Source organism: Saccostrea echinata, unplaced genomic scaffold (assembly GCF_033153115.1).
Source record: "Saccostrea echinata isolate AGI-Se365-2 ecotype Australia unplaced genomic scaffold, CSIRO_AGI_Sech_v1 ptg000051l, whole genome shotgun sequence".
NCBI lineage: Eukaryota > Metazoa > Mollusca > Bivalvia > Ostreida > Ostreidae > Saccostrea > Saccostrea echinata.
The window spans coordinates 5,207,269-5,229,557 of NW_026889800.1; the positions used below are offsets into that span (position 1 = coordinate 5,207,269).

A 22,289-nucleotide genomic window follows, 5' to 3' on the forward strand; every position below is an offset into this window, starting at 1 on the left:
GAAGAAATTTTTCTATATTTTAAATGAGGCAGATCAACTTTTTTTTGTATTGTCAGCAATAAAAGTTTGATGGGTTCACATATGTCCATTTATCGTAGACTACCTGTCTGTCCATTCCTCATTAATAAAGTGTCAATTATAATCTTTAATTGTAAAGTAGAAGCTTTCAGAGCTAAGGTTTAACTTAGAACTTTACATGTGTAATGAACCTTAATTAAGGTCAATTGGGAAATGTCACACGGACTGATTGCACAAAATTCTTGAACAAGCTATTTTTTTGTAGTGATGGAAAATTTAAATCTCATATTACTTATGAGCATAGGTGTGTCATTACTTAAAAAACTGTCAGTTAAGTTCAAGGCCCCATGTAAATTCTTAAATTGTTATACCCCAAACAAATGGAAGTTGGGGGGGGGGGGGGAGGGGTAATTAATATTAGCATGTCTGTCTGTCTGTCTGTAGACTTGATTTTGTTTTAACATATGGCCTTAGAAACTACTGCATGGATTTATCTGAAAATTTGTACACTTTATAATTACTATTAATATAAGAATGTGCACTGGTATTTTCATCTTGACTGGACAATTAGTACCATGTGTAAAAAAATCTGATTTGCAAAAAAAAAAAATTGTGGCTTAAGGAAAAAATATATTTGCTTGTGGGGATTTGATAAAAAAAATGCTAAGTAGTTTTTTTTTTAGCTCACCTGAGCTGAAAGCTCAAGTGAGCTTCTCTGATCACTCGTTGTCAGTCTTCCCTCCGTCTGTAAACTTTTCACATTTTCAACTTCTTCTCAAGAACTACTGGGCTTATTTTAACCAAAGTTGGTAAAAAGCATGCTTGGGTGAAGGGGAGTTTAAATTATTAAAATTAGGGACCTTATCCCTTTACAAGGGGAGATAATCAAGAAAAGACAAAAATAGGGTGGGGTCCTTAAAAAATCTTCTTCTCAAGACACTGGGCCAGAAAAGACCAAACTTAAATGGAAGCATCCTAAGGTAGTGTAGATTCTAAATTGTTCAAATCATGACCCCCAGGGGTAGGGTGGGGCCACAATAGAGAATCCAAGTTTTACATTGAAATATATAGAAAAAAAATCTTTTAAAATCTTCTTCTCAAAAACCACTGGGCTAGAAAAGCTGAAACTTACATGGAAGCATCCTGGGATAGTGTAGATTCTAAATTGTTCAAATCATGCCCCAGGGGTAGAGTGGGGCCCCAACAGGCATTGCAAGTTGGAAAATCTGTTGAAGAACAGTTGGACCAAAGTAACTCAGGTGAGTGTTGTTGCCCATGGGCCTCTTGTTTTGAAATTTTTTCACTTCGTGGAGGACATAAATTCACTAGTCTTTTCATACCATGAAAACAATGAATATTGAGCCCCTACATAGAATAAGTGATTTCAGTGAGTACATTCATTTTAATATATGTTGGGTTAAAAACATGTTTCTTGTGACAGAAAAAAGCTCTGTTGCCCTGTAATCTTAAGCTGTAAAAATGATTGCCATTTAGCAAATTTGACCTTTGCATTCAAAGTTTTCCATGTTGTCTTTGGAAGTCAATAAGAAGTATTTAAAAAATTTGTATCTACCAACATGCATGTGAAATGCATGCTTTTGTCACTTTCATCACTTAATTAAGTAAAAAAAAAAAATCAAAATTATCACATTACTTTCAATTGACTCTACGCAGACCTTTGATTTGACAATAATGGTTTAAAATCAGTTGTCAACATTTTTAGGAGTAAATGTTTCTCATTGACATTGTTTTCAGCAATACATTTTTTTTCCTAGATCTATTTACAAACTGACAGACTTTGGAGCAGCCAGAAAGCTAGAAGAAGAGGAAACATTTACGTCTATATATGGAACAGAGGAATATCTAGTATGTTATATGATTTGTCTGGCACAGGAATATGTCACCAAGAATTGTACAAATTATTCATATGATATGGAAGTAAATTTTGAGACCACAAATCTTACATTAGAAAATTAAATAGTAGTATATTGGATATACAGTTGTAGTGTAATGCAGATTTTGAAATTGATTTTGACAAGTTTGAAGGATATAAATTTAATGAAGAACTGAAATGTTATGGAATATAAGAAACTGGATTACAGTGTTATGGCCAGTGATTTTCACAAACCCTTGCATGGTACACTATTAGTTATCCAGGTTCAATCAAGGGTGTATGGGGATTTACCCCAGGTTTTATTCCACACACCCTGCGGCCGAAGGGTGTATGGAATACAACCAGGGGTAAATCCCCATACACCCTTGACTGGACCTGGATAACGAATTTATTTCCTATGTACCCAAAGAAATTCTTCGTAAACAAGTCCAATCAACTGTGTTTCAAGCTATCGATAAGATTTACTATGTTCTATACAATGCATCGTGACGTCATAATATTTGCTTTTTATCACAGAGAAACTATGCATTGTGACGTCACATTTTTTACCCCCTGGCTCAAGTCGGGCATACAGAAATTTACACCCGACTTTGTAATGGATCAAAGCTTGTGTTACAAGCTACATAGGAAATAAACCATTATATAATGCCTTTCCTGATAAAGCTGTATACTTACCGGTATGTACATGTAGTTATTGTCTGTACTGAACAGGATCCCAACATGTATGAGCGTGCTGTGTTGCGGCGACAGAGAAGTCAGGATTTTGGAGCAGTGGTAGACCTGTGGAGTCTGGGGGTGACCATCTACCACACTGCCACAGGGCACCTGCCATTCCAACCCTATGGGGGAAGGAAGAATACAGAGACCATGTAAGTACACAACCTCAAAACTCACTGGAGAGTATGAGGGGGCAAAAAATGTTAATGGTTGAAGAGGGGCAATTTAGGAGACTCGCTACATGTACACAGCACACAAAAAATTATTAATGACTTCAAATTCATTTGATGCTGATATAATAAAGGTATTGTTCTGTTAAATAGTATGTTTAAAAGTTTCATTTTTTTAATGTATGGCTATAATGCTGGCCATAAATCTTTCAATCCTAGTGTTGTGATAAATCTTTTGGTTAACAGGTATATGATAACGACACAAAAAGCCCCGGGAGTGATATCTGGGATACAGAGGACAGAGAACGGAGAGATCGAATGGAAGACAGACCTACCACGTACCTGTCTACTGTCTCCGTACGTAAAAATACACAAAAAATCTGAGAGAAATAAAAATACACAATCATTCGAAGTAATCAAGATAATGGCATACCTGATTTTATGGAACAATTAATGATCGCCCATGTAGTGCATTCATTTTCATACTGTGTAAATGTACTGTATTATAAGTAGATATTGTGTTACAGGTTTCTGAAGTCTATAGTGACCCCCATTATGTCCGGTTTGTTGGAGAGTAACACCACACTTAGATGGACCTTTGAGAAGTTTTTTGAGACAGTCCAGTCACTTAGAGAGATGATCACCATCAAACTATTCAATTGTTCTTCAGGGTCCAACAACAAAATGTACATCAATAAAACTGATAGGTAGGAACACACACTTCTGTACCACCAACAAAATTAAATGGACAGTTCGACACAATCAATTAATAGAAATTAACACCACTATAGAAAGTTTCACTACAACTAATAGATATTATTGTTCAGTTCCTGAGCATTTTTTTGTATATTTCTAAAAATATTGCAACAGTTTAGGCAAACGTAATAGAATTTTTAGCTTTATCTTAAAGGTTTGCCAAGTGTCAGGAACTGATCGCCAAGGAGACAGAGATAGCGGCCAGTGAACAGCTGATTCTGTACCATAACAGAGAGATTAGTGAGGTTATTGACATGACAGCTGAGATTCAGAACTGGCCAAAGAATGTCCTTCACGGTCAGCTGTATCTGTACCAGAGAGAGAGGCTAGATCAACAGAGACTTAGTCTGCCTGAAATACGTAAGTCTGTAACACACACACACACACACACACACACACACACACCCTCTCACACACACACACACACAGAGGCTAGATCAACAGAGGCTTAGTCTGCCTGAAATACGTAAGTCTGTAATACATACAGAGAGAGAGAGAGGCTAGATCAACAGAGGCTTAGTCTGCCTAAAATACGTAAGTCTGGAACACCCCCCTCCCACCCCCCCACACACAGAGAGGCTAGATCAACAGAGACTGAGTCTGCCTGAAATATGTAAGTCTGTAATACATACAGAGAGAGAGACAGGCTAGATCAGCAGAGGCTTAGTCTGCCTGAAATAAGTAAGTCTGTAAATCACAGAGTGAGAGAGAGAGGGAGGGAAGAGAGAGAAAGGGGAGGGAAGGAGAGAGGGAGCAAAAGAGAGAGAGAGATAGTGGGGGAGGTAAAGAGAATCTAGATCAACAGAGGCTTAGTCTGCCTGTAATATTCATTAGTCTGTAATATATACATACAGAGAGAGAGGGAGAGGGGAGGGAAAGAGAGAGGGAGAACGAACCAACAGAGGTTTAGACTGCCTGAAATACAAGTCTGTAAAACAGAGAGAAAAAGAAAGAGAGAAAAGAGAAATTTCCCTTTTGATCAGATTTTGAAATAACCATGAATAAGACTGTCAAGTTGCAACATTTTGCAGTAGGCAAACAAATTTACTTGTATTGACACCCTGCTAGACTTGTTAAAATATCCACTAATTAAAATTTAGATTAATAAATCTATATTTCAAATTATACTGGTTGCGAAGAATAACAAGCCAAGAGGCAGTATTCATCAGTCTATATAATTGAGATCAAAATAATTGCTAAAATGATTTTATAAAAGGGATTTTTTGTCTCAGGGGCAAATTGATCTTTGGCAGGGCTGAGAAGAATGTTTTGTCTGTTGTTTAACGTAGGTCGCGGGTTTGCAGGCCTTTTAAAAATGTCCGAAAACATGCCATGAAAATTAGATATATGATTCCTCTACCTTTGTTTTACATTCTCTGAAAATTTTATAAAATTCGTCTGCATCGTTTTTATATAATTAAATGCCAAAGATGCCATTGTTGTAGTAACATTTTCGACTTTATTGTATTGAATTATGTAGGAAAAATGTCGATTTCGGCTCGTTTTCAGGCAAGATTTTTTTTTCAAAAAATATCATTAACATTTAAATGGTGCAGACGAAATTGTTCCACCTTTAGTGTCTTAAAATAGAATTGATTTGAAATAAATCTAGGTGAAAAAATTAATATGTCTTCGGGTTTGTTTTCTCGTAATTTATATGTAGACAATTGCTTTTATTCCGCAAAATTTAACATTTTTAAGAACTACGTCATAAAATATCGCGACGTCACGCTTGATGTCGTGAATATCGATCCGGTATACAGAGCAGAAAAACAAATTAAAATATTTTTAATTCACGTCTATATGCTTTCATATGACCCACAAATCGTATCATAATTCAATAGCAATGAAATGATTATTAGACATGTTTCTCTTTTAATATTCTTTGTACGTCTCATATTAGTGAAAATTATCTCAAGGGATGTTTGTTTGTTTGTTTGTTTGTATGTTGTTTAACGTCCCACTGTAAAATATTTCACTCATATAGAGACGCTTCCACTTGCCGGTGGAGAGTTGCAAATTTTGTCCTATACTCGGCACTTACGGCCATTGAGCAGTGAGGGATCTTTTTCGTGCCAGCACCTACTGCGACACGGGACCTCTGTTTATACGGTCTCACCCGAAGGACCGGTCTCCATGTCCAACAGTGGGATTCTCAGGGGACGTAAAACGACAATCAGTCCTTTAGTTTCCTTCTTTCAATGTATTTTCTTTATGTGTTGTTTTCTTACCGTATCTTTTCTGTTTGTTTTCTTTTCTTTTTCGTAGATAAGTATCCTACATTTGGCTGTGTATTTTTTCCAGCGTGCTGGCAGAAAACGGTTATGCTCTTATTCAATTATACATATGAAATGTTTTTATTTAGAACATTCAGCAATGTGCTCATACATGTAGCTACGATAACTTCTTAATGAATGAATTTCCGCCAAATATCGTCCCGGCTAAATACATTGTATTTTCAGTATATATTAAAAAAAAAGTGTTTTTATTTATTTTTACATACAGACAGGGGATAACTCAAAAAAATCTGAACTTGATTTTAAGATTATACATATAAGAACAGAAGAAAAAACCAAAAGAAAGAGACATTTTTAGAGGGGTAAATGGGACGAGAATCTAAAAATGAATTTTATCTGATGTAATTAACAGGCAGATTTTTTTTTTGGTTTCAAAAGACTTTCAATGTATATAACATTCGACTGGTTGGACATGGAAAGCAAAGAAGCGAATAAAATCTGTATATAACAGCATTGTACCAGTGGGCCAGAAAAGCTGAAACTTATGTGGAAGCATCCTGGGGTAGTGTAGATTTTAAATTGTTAAAATCATGACCCCCGGGGGTAGGGCGGGGCCACAATAGGGAATCCAAGTTTTACATTGAAAAATGTAGAAAAAATCTTTAAAAATCTTCTTCTCAAGAACCAGTGGGCCAGAAAAGCTGAAACTTATGTGGAAGCATCCTTGGGTAGTGTAGATTCTAAATTGTTAAAATCATGACCCCCGGGGGTAGGGCGGGGCCACAATAGGGAATCCAAGTTTTACATTGAAAAATGTAGAAAAAATCTTTAAAAATCTTCTTCTCAAGAACCAGTGGGCCAGAAAAGCTGAAACTTATGTGGAAGCATCCTGGGGTAGTGTAGATTCTAAATTGTTAAAATCATGACCCCCGGGGGTAGGGCGGGGCCACAATAGGGAATCCAAGTTTTACATTGAAATATGTAGAAAAAATCTTTAAAAATTTTCTTCTCAAGAACCACTGGGCCAGAAAAGCTGAAACTTATGTGGAAGCATCCTTGGGTAGTGTAGATTCTAAATTGTAAAAACCATGACCCCCAGGGGTAGGGCGGGGCCACAATAGGGAATCCAAGTTTTACATTGAAATATGTAGAAAATATCTTTAAAAATCTTCTTCTCAAGAACCAGTGGGCCAGAAAAGCTGAAACTTATGTGGAAGCATCCTGGGGTAGTGTAGATTTTAAATTGTTAAAATCATGACCCCCGGGGGTAGGGCGGGGCCACAATAGGGAATCCAAGTTTTACATTGAAAAATGTAGAAAAAATCTTTAAAAATCTTCTTCTCAAGAACCAGTGGGCCAGAAAAGCTGAAACTTATGTGGAAGCATCCTGGGGTAGTGTAGATTCTAAATTGTAAAAACCATGACCCCCAGGGGTAGGGCGGGGCCACAATAGGGAATCCAAGTTTTACATTGAAATATGTAGAAAATATCTTTAAAAATCTTCTTCTCAAGAACCAGTGGGCCAGAAAAGCTGAAACTTATGTGGAAGCATCCTGGGGTAGTGTAGATTCTAAATTGTAAAAACCATGACCCCCAGGGGTAGGGCGGGGCCAAAATAGGGAATCCAAGTTTTACATTGAAATATGTAGAAAATATCTTTAAAAATCTTCTTCTCAAGAACCAGTGGGCCAGAAAAGCTGAAACTTATGTGGAAGCATCCTTGGGTAGTGTAGATTCTAAATTGTTCAAATCATGACCCCTGGGGTAGGGCGGGGCCACAATAGGTATTACAAGGGGGAAATCAGGTGAAAAACAGCAGGGCCAAAGTTACTCAGGTGAGCGTTGTGGCCCATGGGCCCCTTGTTTTCTTTTTAAATCTTGGGTCGAGTCACCTTTTTCCTAATTTTGTATTCTAACATGTACTATATGCTATCTATAATGTAACCCTTTGTCTCTATAAGCTGTTTTTAAATATATCGTTTCGACTGATACATAGAAAGAGAGATTTTCTCGTTGTTTAACTCACTTCTTAAACTTCGCATGATTATTTATCTAAAGCATAAGAAAACATGAAATAATTTTGTACACATTCTTCTTCCGTTTCATGTTTCCATTTAATTTTCATGTGCCCCCGATTAATAAATATTTTGATTAAATCACCCGCATCTAAGGGCATCTTTATGACCTAAGGGTAAATTGTCGGTATTAGAATACAAAAATAGGAAAAAGGTGACTCGATCCCAGATATAAAGAGAAAAAAATGGAAAGGGGGAATCCATATCCCAAGTGCCTGTGTTTACTGACAGGAGGTCAGTGTCGCTCAAAAAATGTATTAGTTTATGTATCATAGTACCTTAGCAGTTTTTAATTTGTGATAAACCTTTAAATATTTTTTAAAATGTCCTCTTTAAAAATAAAGGTTAAACTTTTAATGTAATAGGTGTATTTGCGATTGTTTATATAATGATTTCTTTATTAATTAAACAAACTGTTAATTCAAATATGTTCAAAGGAAAAGAGGTCAGTTGAAACTTGTGCCCATATACTGTGTGATATCTAATCAATCGCAATTTCGCGGACCTTTCTGACAAGCCGAAAATTCCAAGCTCTGCGGAATGCGATTGATAACGCATAATGAAACGCTTTCTAATACTTCCAGTATTGGATTCGAATCGTAATAAGCCTTCATTATACCTGATAACTTCAGTTTGTTCTATAAACAATATTAAACTAAACTACCATTTCCAACAAAAGTTTTATATAAATATTGTATCGACTATTCAAATCGTAAAAAGCCTATATTATTTGTGATAAGTTGTGCCTTAAATAATATTGTAACAATAAAATACCAATTCCAACAAAAGTTATAGCTAGATAATGATGTACTGAAATTTCTTTTTCATTGTGAAACCCAGTTTTAATGACGTCAGCAAACCCGCGACCTACGTTAAGTCATGTCACTGTGGTACACAGATAGTTAAGACATCAGTATAGGGGTTCAGTTTCAAACAAAACTGGTAAGCATGCAAGCTTCTATGGGAAGAGTATTTTTAGGTCACCTGAGTCACTCAGGTGACCTATTGCTATCTGTTTTCGTCCGTCATCGTGCGTCGTCCGTCGTGCGTTAACTTTTGAACATTTTTAACTTCTTCTCTAGAACCGCTCAACCAATTTCAACCAAATTTGGTATATAGCATCTATAGGTGAAGGGGAACAAAAATTTTGAATTTCATGGTCCCTGCCCCCCTGGGGCCTGAGGGGTGGTGCTAAAACCACCAAAAATAATGCAATCTTTAAAAATCTTCTTCTTTACTCCTGGACATCAAGCAGTCAAACTGTTGGCATCATTGTAATAAGCATTGAGCCCTCTACCAAAATTGTGAAATTCATGGCCCCAGGGTCAGGGGTTCTGGCCCCAGGGTGGGGCTATATAGATCATATAGTGAAAGTGCATTATTTCTTTGAAAATCTTCTTCTCTGCTCCTGGGTATTAAATAAAGTTACTAAGTACATAGTTATGATGAGCAAGAGTGCCTCTTCCAAAATTGTGAAATTCATGGCCACAGGGTCAGGGGTTCTGGTGTTAGGGCGTGGCTCTATAGATTATATAGTGAAAATGCATTAATTCTTTGAAAATCTTCTTCTCTGCTCCTGGGTATTAAATAAAGGAACTAAGTACATAGTTATGATGAGCAAGAGTGCCTCTTCCAAAATTGTGAAATTCATGGCCCCAGGGTCAGGGGTTCTGGTGTTAGGGCGTGGCTCTATAGATTATATAGTGAAAATGCATTAATTCTTTGAAAATCTTCTTCTCTGCTCCTGGGTATTAAATAAAGGAACTAAGTACATAGTTATGATGAGCAAGAGTGCCTCTTCCAAAATTGTGAAATTCATGGCCCCAGGGTCAGGGGTTCTGGTGTTAGGGCATGGCTCTATAGATTACTGTAGATTCCTTATTTTAAGCGAGTACTTAATATCGCGAAATGGTCCAAACGCGTCAAATCGCAAGAACAATAATTCGCGAATGTGTGATTTATCTAGAGATTTAACATACATTAAAGCACCATAAAAATAAAAGCGAGTAATTTTATTTTGCGAGTGGTGTTTCTCGTGTAATTACGCGATAATTTATTCCTCGCGTATATTTAGGAATCTACAGTATATTGTGAAAATGCATTAATTCTTTGAAAATCTTTTTCTCTGCTCCTGGGTATTAAATAAAAGAACTAAGTACATAGTAATGATGAGAAAGAGTGCCTCTTCCAAAATTGTGAAATTCATGGCCCCAGGGTCAGGGGTTCTGGTGTTAGGGCGGGGCTCTATAGATTATAGTGAAAAAGCATTAATTCTTTGAAAATCTTCTTCTCTGCTCCTGGGTATTAATTAAAAGAACTAAGTACATAGTTATGATGAGCAAGATTGCATCTTCCAAAATTGTGAAATTCATGGCCCCAGGGTCAGGGGTTCTGGTGTTAGGGCGGGGCTCTATAGATTAATACCCAGGAGCAGAGGAGAAGATTTTCAAAGAAATAATGCATTTTCACTATATAGTTGATAGAGCCCCGCCCCAACACCAGAACCCCTGACCCTGGGGCCATGAATTTCACAATTTTGGAAGAGGCACTCTTGCTCATTATAACTATGTACTTAGTTACTTTATTAAATATCCAGAAGCAGAGAGGAAGATTTTCAATGAATTAATGCTTTTTCACTACATAATCAATCGCGTAAAATAAGGAATCTACAGTAATCTATAGAGCCATGCCCTAACACCAGAACCCCTGACCCTGGGGCCATGAATTTCACAATTTTGAAAAGGCACTTTTGCTCATCATACCTATGTACTTATCAAAGGTGATAAACTAAGTACATAGTTATGATGAGGAGGTGGGCCTCTTCCAGAATTGTGAAAGCCATGGCCCCTGGGTCAGGGGTTCTGGTGTTAGGGTGGGGCTCTATTGATTATATAGTGAAAATGCTTTAATTCTTTGAAAATCTTCTTCTCTGCTCCTGGGTATTAAATAAAGTTACTAAGTACATAGTTATGATGAGAAAGATTGCCTCTTCCAAAATTGTGAAATTCATGGCCCCAGGGTCAGGGGTTCTGGTGTTAGGGCGGGGCTCTATTGATTATATAGTGAAAATGCATTGATTCTTTGAAAATCTTCTTCTCTGCTACTGGAAACTATTTAAACAAACTAAGTGCATGGTTATGATGCATAAGGATGCCTTTTCAAAAATTGTGAATTTCATGGCCCCAGGGTCAGGGGTTCTGGTGTTAGGGTGGGGCTCTATTGATTATATAGTGAAAATGCATTGATTCTTTGAAAATCTTATTCTCTGCTACTGGAGATTATTTAAACAAACTAAGTGCATGATTATGATAGACAAGGATGCCTCTTCCAAAATTTTTAAATATATGGCCTCAGTTTTTGGGGTTCTTGAGGAGGGGGGGGGGGCTCTATTGATTATATAGTGAAAAAGCATTAATTCTATTAATTAATCATTAATTAATCCTGTCTGCTCCTTAGTGTTGAGTTGATAAATAAATTGCCTAGCTATGATGAAAATGGGAGCTTTGAACAGAATTTTTAAATCTTGTGGTCCTAGGGTCAGGGGTTCTGGCATAAGGAGGGGGGGGGGGTTTGATAATATAGAGGAAAAATGTTAATTCTTTGAAGTCCATAGTTATGATGATGAGGGTAACTCTTCCAAATTTGTAAATTTCTTGACCCTTGGTCTTGGGTTCTTGTGTTAGGGTAAGGCTTTGTTGAATCTGTAGTGAAAATGCATTGTACCTGTGAAATTCTTCTCTGCTTCTGGGTATATCGGAAGCAAACTGAGGAAAAGTTTAAATGATATGAGTAAGTGTATTTCTACCAGATTTTTAAACATCTGGACCATTTGTCTAAGCATTCTGGTCCTGGGCAGGGCTCTATTAATTTGTATTCTACTGAGAGAAGTTATTCCCCTTTTCCATTCACCTTTGATAATTAATCACTGTAAATAATGTAATTGAAAGGTTAATAGAATAAGATAATTATGCAAGAATGTTTATCGTATAATGAAAAAGTACTTTCTTAGTTTTAATAATCAGGTAGACCTGTAATTAATAGATAAATAAAAATGAGACAAAAATAACTTATCTTATTAAAAGTTCTTCAAAGACCATAAGAGAGGTCAGTGCTAGAGGTCTTAATATGGGTTTAAAAATAGTACAGAAGCACTAATAGTTTGTCAATAGTCTGCATGGTGATAGTGTTAAGTGGGGGACAGATTAGAACTTAATTCATGAGTTGATACTGAATACTAGACTAATTATTTTGTTGATCCTGATCTTCCTACTTCTCTTGCTTTAGGGCACATTGCTTCATCTATCAGTGTATTTAACTTCGAAATTGTTGTATTATACTCAGGTAACCGTTAAGGCCCATGGGCCTCTTGTTTGTTCAAATCATGGCATATTCCATTATCATGATTTTATTAGGGATAATTATATATATTGTTTAGATGTAGACAACATTTGCATATGCTTATCTGTTTTGAGGACTGATGAATAGGTAAAGTCTACCTATAAGCTTTTCAAAACTCTTCTTAAAAACTGTTGTACTTTGTGAAAAAAATTCTTGAAAATTATATGAATGGAATACTGTAAACCAACTTTTATTTGTGTGCGAGAAATTTTTGCGAGGTTCGCGAGAGCCTCGTCATCGCGCATATTTCTCGCCGTGAACTGGTCCTTAAAGTCTCTCTTTCTATTAACAACAGATCAAAAAAAGGCTTGATCGCGAAAATTAATCGTCGCAAACTAGTTTATCCCCGGTAAATCGCGAAATAAAGTCGTCGCGAATAAAAGTTGGTTTACAGTAATTCTTTTAAAATGAGTAATTTTTTTTGGAGAATGCTAGTGCAGTACTTTATGACAAATATGTAGATAAATATTGAGTTAGCTATCTGACAGGTTTCTCAACATTCCACATGTTTATAAATACCATCTTTATGTGGGCCGGATCGTATTATTTATAAGTTCATATAGAGGGTGGACATGCATACATACTAATGTCAAAGAATCAATTTATATGTATATATATAGATATAGCATTGAGTAAATTTAGAACTTTGTCAATGTTCAAGAAATTTCTGTTGTCATTAATTATTGCTGGGTGTACTTGTTTCCCGCCTAAATTTACTGTGGCTTCGATGTCTGATTCTTTAAAGTGTTTTTTTTTAAAAGTACCTTAGAACTCCTACACCCTGTCGTAATCAGATAAATGTTATCTAACACTTCATCTGAATAAGGAGTGTTTTAATGACTCCATGGTTTCATGGTCAAATGTTTTCTGTACATGTGTACTTGGATATCTTGATATGAGTTACAGCAAAAGCATTACTACAGCAGAGGCAATGGGCTACATGTGCTGAAGCTGACTCTCAAAATCCTACTGTTAGATTAAAAAGTATTAAAAACAGGGGGAACATGTCTGCAATTCCACTAGTTACATGTTTAAAGGAGAATTGATTTTTAAATGATCAAAAAAAAAAAAATAATAATAATGATAATAAAAAAATAAAAAAAAAAAAAATAAAAAAAAAAAATAATGGAATTATGGTCATTGTTTTGGATGGTAAATGTTTTCAGATTTCATTGGTCACCCTTACGCACATCAAAATTAGGTTCCATCAAAACATGACAAAGCAGTAAAACATTGATTGCATGCAATTATTGAACCTCACAAATATAAATAAAGTTCACAGTGTACCCCCTTCCATAACCCATCATTATATAAATAAGATTTATTTTTATAAAATTTGATGAAAAAAAATTCAAGAAAAAGAAAACCAGAATTTTGGAATCTTGGATTTGAATGTTAATAGCAGAAAATCTTTAATATGAAAAAAATACCATGCATATACACCATCAAACTTGTGTTATGAGGTTCATGATTATTAATCAGAGGGTTCAAAAAATTATATACCCCCCTTTCACCACTGCATTGTACACATTTGGGAGTTTATTTTTATCCCCCTGTTCAAATGTCTGTTTGTCTGTTCATATTATGTTTGTAGATTCACATGTTGTGATTTGAAACAGAGATCCCTAAACCTACCCAGGGGTAATGGTCATTGTTATCCTGTCCAACCTATCCAAGATTCCTAAAACTAAACAAGGGTAGTGGTCATTGTTTTCCTGTCCAACCTATCCCAGATCTCTAAAACTATAACCAGGGGTAGTGGTCATTGATATCCTGTCCAACCTATCCCAGATATCTTAAACTATAACCAGGGGCAGTGGTCATTGTTTTCCTGTCCAACCTATCCCAGATCTCTAAAACTATAACCAGGGGTAGTGGTCATTGTTTTCCTGTCCAACCTATCCCAGATCTCTAAAACTATAACCAGGGGTAGTGGTCATTGTTTTCCTGTCCAACCTATCCCTGATCTCTAAAACTATAACCAGGGGAAGTGGTCATTGATATCCTGTCCAACCTATCCAAGATCTCTAAATCTATAACCAGGGGTAGTGGTCATTGTTTTCCTGTCCAACCTATCCCAGATCTCTAAAACTATAACCAGGGGTAGTGGTCATTGTTTTCCTGTCCAACCTATCCCAGATCTCTAAAACTATAACCAGGGGTAGTGGTCATTGTTATCCTGTCCAACCTATCCCAGATCTCTAAAACTATAAGCAGGGGAAGTGGTCATTGATATCCTGTCCAACCTATCCCAGATCTCTAAAACTATAACCAGGGGTATTGGTCATTGTTTTCCTGTCCAACCTATCCCAGATCTCTAAAACTATAACCAGGGGTATTGGTCATTGTTATCCTGTCCAACCTATCCCAGATCTCTAAAACTATAACCAGGGGTAGTGGTCATTGATATCCTGTCCAACCTATCCCAGATCTCTAAAACTATAAACAGGGGTAGTGGTCATTGATATCCTGTTCAACCTATCCCAGATCTCTAAAACTATAACCAGGGGAAGTGGTCATTGCTATCCTGTACAACCTATGAGTAAAGTTTGATAGACCTATCAAACAAACCAGATTTTTTTTTTGTTTGAAACCAACATGAAACAAGCATGACTGGCCAGTAGGTGCAAATTGGAAATGTGCCTCATTCTTTATAGGGTTGGGGATACAAATATTGATATTATAATCAAAAATTGGCAAATCTTGTGAATACTGAATTTTTTCCTAGATAATCTGCAGTACTTTCAACCTTGTTCATGGTGAATGTCATATTTATAAACTGTTGATTTACACAGCATAACAAAGTATCATCTGCCAAATGTTCAGCAAATGAAGGGGCTACACCCCACCTGTATGTAGGCATATGTTAGATGTGAACTTGACATGTCAGGGCCAAGTCATTTTATACCTAGTAGTAAAAACTAATGGTTGAAGCTTGTTTAATATTTGATGTGAATCATTTATCAACAGCAGCTGCATGCATGGCACTTTAATAGAATTAATATAATAATAGTAAAAAAAAACAAAAAAACTTGAATTAATTCTGGAATTTAAATGAACTTGATATGTAATGTGTAATGTAATGATCAATAGATATTCTGACTAATTTATTCTCTAGCATAACAATATTCCTTTTCAATGGAAAATGAATACAAGTGTTTTGATTTTGGAGAGAGATAGATCAGACATATTTTATGCATTGTTTACATTATATGAAATATGATTTAACATATGAATATACTTGACACTACTCAGAAAAGTGTGTACATTTGCCATCTGCTGGGGGATTGAAAACTTACTATCTGATATAATTACACGACTGTGTAAATGTAGGAATTGCTGCAGTCAGATTTTTTGTAAATTATTATGTCTGGAGCTTAGTTATATATTGTAGATAATGCAGTAGTTAAGTAATTATTACACTACAATTTCTCCATGTGTACAGTTTTATGCATTCAGTGTAAATATTTAAATAGTCTGATCAATTGAATTATTAAGGACATACTTTTTCTGCATTCAGGCTTGAATTACTATTGGCATTAGGAATGGTTTGTTTTCTTTGTAGCACCCATTCCTCAATTCTTCAGCAGTAACCCTATTTCCTACGACAAGGATGCCTACGTGGCACACAAGACGAGCGCCATTGCTCACCTAACTGTACAGTACGTGACTCTGTCTATACAGGAACAAGAACTCATGCAGCTGGCGGAAATATCGCTGAGGTAACCCAACTGACCCAGAGTTCTAAAAAACCTGGCCGTGTTTAGAAAAAGAAATTATATTTGTCATGTTTGTTGTGGGAAAATAAAACCAATGTGACATATTGCACAGTCAACTGAATCCAATAGCTGATTGTCACGATATTAATCAGCAACAAAATTTTAGCAAAAAGAAAAGATTGTATTATTGTTATCATAGTATACATGCTTTTATGTGATTTTTGTTGCATCAGATAAAATTAAATATTGTTGTCGATAATTAAGTTCACAAACTACTCAGTACATGTCTGAAGCATATTACTCAGATTTATAATTGACCTTTGGTGCTCAGTTGATGTAATTGAGAGTTTTCTTTGTTAGCTGTCTAGGTCAGAGACAAAAAGGATCTTGTGCTTATCAATGTGTAACAGGGTTATTCATAAAACAGACAGAATTGCCTCTGAAAAAAATGTTTTTTGATAACAATGGAGGTTTTTATTTTCTTGAAATCCTTGACTGATGAAAGGGCCTTTATCTCAATGAGATATGCACTTCCGCTAACAATGGTAAAAAGCCCACTTGTTATAATAGTCTTATCATCTAATTTCTTTCAGTGCCATTATTTGTGTTTTTTAAAAACTAACCAACTGTTGGGAAAAAAAATGTAATCTCAAATGGCAGCTATCGGTTTTTTGTGACATGTCAGTAAACTACCTACAAATTGAATTCCCCATTTGTTCAGATACCATAAGCTTTTGGTGTATTTTTTGCTTCATTAATTCAGAAATATTATTTGAGTAGAAACAAACTTACGTTCATTATCCAATAGTATTCTAAAACAATATCCTTTGTACTGTAACACAATGTAGTTTTGATGACAAAACAGAGGCGCAATTCCAGGAGCACTTCCAGGGCGGAAGTGGCCATCCGGAATTGATGGCTTCCCCCCAACTTCTAGATTTCGATCATTTTTGATTTGGAACAGAAATATTGTTGCAATTTATACTTAATTGCTTTATCTTGCCTAAATGCATGAAGTACTAAAAGAAGTATATATCTTTCACAATAATAAATATCATGTATTTAAGTTAAATACTCCAAACAAAGACTTGCAGTAATATTGGGTGGGGATCAACAGTGGTGGATCAAAGGGACAATAATTATTACTTAAACAAAAAAAAAAAGAAGATTATAAATGATTAAAAAGAGGAAAAGCAAAAGCATACAAGCTTGCAAATCAATGGATAAAAAAATAAATTCGATTTTTAATATTTTATCAGAGACTACATATTCCGTTTGACCAGCCACATTAACAATGCGATTCCAGACATGATGCGGTTACTTGAGGAACACAGTAAGAGACAGAACATGTACTACGCGACATACACTTCCTTCATCGGACACCTGGACGTTCTTCTTCCTCTGCTAAGGGAGAATCAGGAAATGGCAGCCATTGTTAGGGATAAATACCAGAGGATACAGAACATAGTGTCAGATATTAATCCAAGAGAGGTGCTGAAAAAGGTGAGGAGAAGACCTGGCAGAGAAATTGGGTCAGGAAAAGTTAGCCATGTGTAGGAGGGGGAGATGACCCTGCAATGGAGCTAAGACAAATACCATTTTTATTAGCTCACCTGAGCTGAAAGCTCGAGTTTTTCTGATCACATTTTTTATGGCATCCGTCTGTACAACTGTCTGTCTGTAAACTTTTGACATTTTTGACTTCTTCTCAAGAACCAATGGGGCAATTTCAATCAAACTTGCCACAAAGCGTCCTTGGCTAAAGGGAATTCAAGTTTATTCAAAACACAGGGCTACACCCTCTTTTAAAGGGAGATAATGAAGAATTTTTGAAAATACAATGTATGGTGACTTTTTTTTTTAAAAATCTTCTTGTCAAGAACCACTGGGCCAGAAAAGATGAAACTTATGTGAATTATTAAAGCTTTATTACACAGTGTAGATTCAATTTTTTTTCAAATCATGACCCCTGGGGTTAGAGCGAGGCAACTATAGGAGATCAAATTTTTACAAAGGAATAGATAAGGAAAAAATCTTTATAAAAATCTTTTTTCAAGAACAGCAGAGCTATGATTAGTCATATTGATATGGAAGCATCCTCACATAATCCTGGGCTAGTCATTTTAAGACTCGGGCTAGCTAATTTAAATATAACAATAGTCCATCAGACTAGCAGAACAGAAAAAAAAATTATTGTCAGTTTACTTTCTCATTTATATGTAGACTGATTGTCTCTTTTGACTGAGAGTTTCTGTCACCAAAGCGTTTGAAACTTTAACTTGTTTTGTTTTCATTTTGTATGCAAAATTATTGGGCTGGTTAGTTTGAGGTATGGGGTAGTAATTTTTTACTAATCAGTAACCCCTAGGCTAGTGGGCTTTCCAGGAAAATTTCAACCCCTGCTCAGTAATGTAGATTGAAGTTTTTTAGGTAATGACCCCAGGGGGTAGGGTGGGACCACAATAGGTGATCAAAGTTTACATAGGAATATACATTAGGGAAAAAATCTGATGAAAAAGAACAGAAGGGCCATCCATAGTGATGTAAGTGAGCATTGTGGGTCATGGGAATCTTGTTAGAATTTGAACAAGGCATGTGTGTTTTATCACATCTCTAGTAGTTAATCTTTAATGGTCTTTTTAATATATTCGATCAGTGCATATTATCTATTCAAGATATATTACTAAAGTCAGGTACTCTTCACACAATTGCTCCGAAGAAAATAGTTCCATTCATGATCAGCAGATACAACATTACACCAAATGTTAAGAATAATGATGTATATTTAATACCTTTAAGTAAACAAAATTAATGTAAAAAGATTTTAAGAAAATCACTTTTTCCCCGGAGCAAATAAAAAGTTTTCATATTCCTACGCTCGCTGCCTCCTCAGTCTTTTTCACGAAAATATATAGGTCATACTTCGATTGATAATGATAACTCTTTTCACCAATTATATTACTGTCATGATTATTGTTCGTTAATTGCCGTATATTTCTTTTGAGTGAGAATGTTAATCATTAACTGTGTTTTTTTTTCTCTCTTTTTTTTAAATAACGGAATGGTTATTTTGGTTAAACAGCTGCTATCGTAACTTCTCTGCACAGCAACGTGATATTCCGAACTCGTCGGAAAGGATCTTCGCACGTGTGTAGACCTAGGCTGTTTGGTCTTGCAAGCACAGGTGTGTGCACCGTTCGCTAGTGACGCTAAGATCATATACATGTAGATTTTCTACAGACATGAAGAAGTTTAGAACTATACACCAGTTTCATAACAAGTGCAATTTTTTTTACTCAAGCCCTAGACTGGGCTAGAGGGGCTGAGTTGTCTGTTTAAAACGATGCGAGGTCATCGATCTACTCACTTTAAAAACACGAAATATACTATTTTTATAAATAAAAACATTTCTAGAAACAAAAATGAAGTTTATCTTCAAAACATCTGCATATTCAAAATCTAATGTCGGATTCTATTCAATGACGAAGGAATATTCAGTGATGCTCCACAGCCGCAACCGACCTCGCGCTTTCCTTTGCGTTTAACAAAGGCCGTCTCTGGACGAGTTCACTGATTACTCTAAAAGGTGACAGGTTGTCCCATCTTTAACATCTGCCTTTACTTTGAGTGATTGTACTTTAATAGCACAAAATTAAAAAATAAATTAAATTTATACTTGATAGATCTATAGTTTTGCTATTTAAAAAATTGGGCTGATCTTTGATAATCCATAACGTCTTGGACTTGTTTACAGAAGATTCTATAATTGGAAATTTAGATGGTACATATGTAGCACAGGCCCATAGTCCGCAGGATTTTTTTGGAGCCCCCCCCCCCCCCCCTTCACTTTGAAAACGTTGCTATAGGCCTGTAACATGCTGTTTGGATTAAATATTCCTGAAAATGAGTGAGGTGTTAATTAAATAAGTTTTTTAAATTATACTATTAATTATATTTAGTCTATGTTCTATGTGAAATTAAATCTATTTTTTAGGCATGTGCAACTTTGTGATAAAGTCACTTCATGCATGTAACGTTATATGTACATGCAGTTTGTTTCCTAGTACATGCATATTTTTATTCAACAAAAGATGTTGAAACTCAGTAGCCTAAATATTATGTCACTTTAGGATATATATGGCACTTTTATAGTTGACTTTCTACAGCTTGAGTATCAATTTGTCAGTAAATACTTGTTTTTTATTAGAAATCATCTGAGCACAATGAAAATTCGAATAAATTAAAAGTCGAATATCTTGGATATGGGGTAACCCATATCTATTCTTGTATAATCTTAACATAAAACTGAATCTCACTATTGCTAGATTTCTCAAATTTCATTTACGTCCATTGTGAAAACATATTCAGATTTAAAACAGATTTTGATTTGTTTGCAGAATTCTGATTATATTGTCCGTTTTTGAATTGTAGGCTGAGAATCGATCAGAGGAATGTAAGGTGTACATGGACGTTCTGATGAACAAGATCTACGAGCAGGAGAAGGAAGCCATTAGTCACTGTGTAGGCTGTATGGAGGAAGAAAACTGGTTTGTACTTATTCAAAGTTAGGAGCTCGGAGAACCTGGTCTGCAAGTTAAGATGAGTGATTTTTGAGACAGTTATAGTATACAGGGAGTCAGCAAGATTCCAGTTCCCCAAGAATAAGCCTATTTCCTGAGGCGAAACTTTTTATGGTGATTCTCAGGGAATCGACAAAATATATCGATTTACTCAGAGATATTGAAAAATGAGTAGAGTTATAAGAATTCTATTTATAGTACAGTTACTATGATTCCCCTCAAATAACTGGAAACACACGGATATTATTCTAGCAAATTATTCAAATGTGACATCTGAACCAAATTAATACATTGTCGGGTGAATCATGAAATAGACGTGTACTGTACATTGTAGAATTTGACTCATAAATGACTCATGAAGATTGATCTTGATGAGTCATATATTATTATGTTGATTTTACTGTGGATGACTGCGATTAATAACAAAGAAAAAAAAAAGACTGTCAGAATCAGTGTTGCCTAATTGATTCTGTTAAAAACCATGAACCACAGTAGAAGTATAAATGAAGCCATTAAAGGCATCAAAAAAAAAAATCCAAGAACTTTGTCAATAATAAAAAACAATGTGGTAACATCTACAATAGTTAGTATTGGTTTGATTTTAAGAAGTATGTAGACCTTTTCAATGCTGGAGAAATTATAGAAAGGATGTGAAACAAAGTGACAGTTTGTTATATTGTTTAAAATAAAAAAAAAAATCCTTGAATGTTAGAAAGAAAACAATGTTTCAAACTAGTTGAGAATAATTCTCAAGTTTTATTTGTTAAAAAATTTAATTTGAATACAACTTACCATTCCCAGCACGCAGAAAGCTGAACATCTGTGTAGGAAGATAGAGGAGATATCGACAGCCTTCACCAAAGACAGAAAACAGAAGACACTGTGTTCCGAGGAGGAATACGTCCACGAGGCAGACAGGTAGCACCTTAAACACCTGTAATGTAGACGGGGGGATTATTATAACTCTATTGAGAATACTCGAATTTGATTGGCCTATGAGGAAACGAATAACCCAAAAATCCTCTAATTGGCCAGGCCCACTTGCTGACCTGACATGACCTCAGCCACTACAAAGCCTCGGTCGGGTCAGGTCATCTCATGGCCCAGGTCTTGGGTCCTAGTTTCACCATGTTGACTTCATAAGGGATAATTAATTTGTACAATAATGAATATATTGCTACACATGAATGATTGTTGAGATTAAAAATAAGTTTGATCTGTTGCGTTACTTGAATACCTAGCTTACTCTGACCTAATTAATTACCTGTAATTACCTGAACTTTGACCCTGTTACAGAATCCGGATACAGGACCTGTGCGTACAGCTGGTCTCCCTACTACAAGGCCACTGCCTGAGGAATCTCTCCAGAACGTACAGTGTATTTGGCAAACAGATTGGGTAAGTTATGGTCAAAGGGAAATAACTTCAAGAAATATTAGGATCAACTAAGATAAAAACTTTACTAGACTTTTTCAATGCATATAATGTTAATAATTTTTTTTATGTTACTACATGTAACACTTTTAGATTGCTGCTGAAGAATGTTCAGAGAACAAAGAAGGTGGAGCAGAATATCGCCTCTGTCAGTGATTGTCGTGAGAAGCTCAGTAATCGCATCGACAAGGTAAAAATGATACAGATTTATACACAGTATTCAAGTCATGTATCACTATAAATAATCATTATTTCACATTACTTTAAAGACTGATTTGCATTTTTTCATCT

General features: G+C 35.6%; 1 pseudogene; it reads left to right on the plus strand.

Annotated features, from left to right (window-relative positions):
• Positions 1-22,289, plus strand: part of LOC133203662 (serine/threonine-protein kinase TBK1-like) — a 63,838-nt pseudogene that overhangs the window by 35,937 nt on the left and 5,612 nt on the right.